Source organism: Zalophus californianus, chromosome 6 (assembly GCF_009762305.2).
Source record: "Zalophus californianus isolate mZalCal1 chromosome 6, mZalCal1.pri.v2, whole genome shotgun sequence".
In the NCBI taxonomy this organism is placed as follows: Eukaryota; Metazoa; Chordata; class Mammalia; order Carnivora; family Otariidae; genus Zalophus; species Zalophus californianus.
In genome coordinates, this window is record NC_045600.1 from 66,430,197 (window position 1) to 66,433,012 (window position 2,816).

A 2,816-nucleotide genomic window follows, 5' to 3' on the forward strand; every position below is an offset into this window, starting at 1 on the left:
TTTTCTTGTGATAAACTGCTAAAACCATATTTACACTGAACTCTTTCTATGGATATAATTAGTTGAAAAAAAAGTTACAAGGGCAAGGTTGAGATGAATGCAGGACGATAGTTACATGGTAGAGCACAGAGAGGCAAATTGTGCCCAAGAGGATCAACGCATCATATGGTGTAAATCCATGTAAAGGGGCACTTTTTCAAACATTCAACTGAATTTGATTTGGAAAGTAGACCTTAGTCCCTCTTTAAAAAATTCGGTATTTCTGCTGTCCAAAGAAGAAACTAGCCTTGATTAGCTGTACGTGAAAAAGCTTGAGCAACAGAGGATTAATTACTTACATGTGTTAATAATAGTCATAGTAAATTCAGCATCTTTGGAAAGAAAAGTTGCGAGAGATGCCTCCAAAATAAAGTGTAACTTTCCCATAAGAGTGTCTTGTTTTCCTTCAGAAGAAGGGTTTCAAATGTATTTAAAAGCTGCAGCTTGAGACTTGCTAACTACATCACTCTAAATCTATCTATATCACACCTAAAGATGTTAAAGCAACATTTAGAACTCCAAGGAGAAAACAAGCAACAGAATTTAGAAAGCAGGAACCACATGGAAATAAGAAAAATCTTCAGTCGTTTTTTAAGAATGTGAGTTATATGATGTGAAGTAGATGAAAATGCAAGAGTTTAAAAAAGAATCTCTTGTTCCATATCAGGAAGACTTACAGATCTGATTTCATGGCACGCAAGTGCTGAAGATCTCTATGGCTTGCAAATACCATTTCGTCTAAAAGGACTTCAGAGCAAATAATTGCACAGTATGCAATGACAAACACTACTAAAATAGTGATCACTTCCCCTTTATTTAACTTTTTTATTATAAAAATGGTAAACTCTCTTAAATATAACTCCGTGAGGACATTGTTGATTTTTTTTTTTTTTAAATTGTGTCATCATGTTCTCAGCTCATATTAAATTTTGGACAGATTTGTGTTTCAAATATATGACTTTTTTTTCACTTTGGGTTGGAATTGAGGAATGGAGGGGAAGAGTGAGCACTGCTAACTGAATTAATCAGCCAGAGCTTTATGTGGTAAATAACTCTTTGAAGCATGCAATAAATAGCTTTACTAAACCCAAGCAACTGCTTGCCATTCACTGCCTTTTCAAGCAATATCAATAGCAAAATTGAACTCCCTCAGGCCAGAAAAAAGGGAGGGGGAAGAACAGTTACTGTTCATTTAAAATAATAAAATAATATATTTTCTATTTCTCATCTGAAGGGGAAAAAGCATGTTCATTTCCCTCAAACCATGGAATCTGGCTCAGAGATTAAAGTGGCAAACTATGACCGGAACACAATCTAGATCTCTTAGCCAAGAAAGAGAGCTTTGGGAAATGTATCTGTTATTTGCTTTTGATTGGAGAAGCAGTATGAATATAGGCGTATTCGAGTTCCAAGGCGAATTGTGTGGTCGTGGGCTAGCCTATGAAAGAACTGTAAAGGAGTTCTGTTAAGAAATGAATACCTTTGTCTCTATCTTTCTCCATGTTCATTTATTCGCTCAGGTTCTACAAGTATCACTGCATATTTAGCATATTTTTATTCCTCTCATTTAAAAAAAAATGAGTGCACTCCTTTTTTGTCAGTTGTTATTCATTTTACCTTGTTTTGTTTGCTTCACTATGTTACTTCCCCTTAGATGTTGAACCATGTCATTCTCGGTCAGTGTTCATCCCTTGATAGTGAGTAGGCAAGAGACTTTACTGAGAAATAGAAAACGTTAGCCTCTGATCTCACCAGGATTATATTCCCTCTTAATAGAAGCTGTTGATAGATCCTGAACAGCTCCACACTTGGGGTGTTGACTTGTAGAATGAAATCCTCTGCACACAAGCACAGCAAAATATTTTGGTGAAAAGTAATTATCAGAAATAGTGACACTAGTAGATTAGTTAACTACATTTCAGCATGAAGCTTGAGTTACCCCTGCCCATTCTTGTTCCAGACCCATCTGAAATCAGCAATTCAGCTTAATGATGTCACAACATTTGCCAGGCTGTGGGCACTGAAGAGAAGACACAGGATTGCTCCCACTGCATGAGGTTCCCCTCCTTTCCCTCTACGCAAACAGCCCATCTGTCTCACTTCGCCCGGAAACTGTTATCTTTGAAACATCATTCTATTATTATCATGGTGGTTCTTTAAAATTGGTCCCTAACTTTGGATTTTGTTTTGGAAATCAGGTTTCCCAATTCTCTCAGATCTCATTGGCCCATTTAAAATGTTGATAGTAATAGGCCCTGGAAGCAGCTCATCTCACTAAAGAGCTCAAATACCATCTATTTCCATTCACTTACTAGAGGATAACCTTTTGTGAAATACAGATAGCTTACTTTTTTTTTTTAATCACAACAAAGAATCCAACCCCTCCCAACCTCTAATATTTTTCAAAGTGTGAATTGAAGAGGACTTAGAGACAGATGGGTCTGGATGATCAAGTTACCTGTTATAGCAGCACATCTGCCGGGGCAGTCAATCACTGTGATGGCTCTGACAGGTCGATGGAGCCTGAGCAAGATCGGCTAATGCAGACAGAAGAACGGCTGGGGAAGGGCAGACCTCCTGCCTGTCTCCTGGGTTTGGTCGGTCTGAAAGCTGTACTTGAATTTGCTCTGGTTAAAATTCTGTCTGTCTACTGAGCGATGATATTAGATGAAAGATTTGGGCTCCTAATTTTTTTAAAGCCAACATATTGAACACATATGATTGGGAATGAGTCGATTAGCACTTTCAAGCTGTCAGTCAATATTTGGTCGTATTTA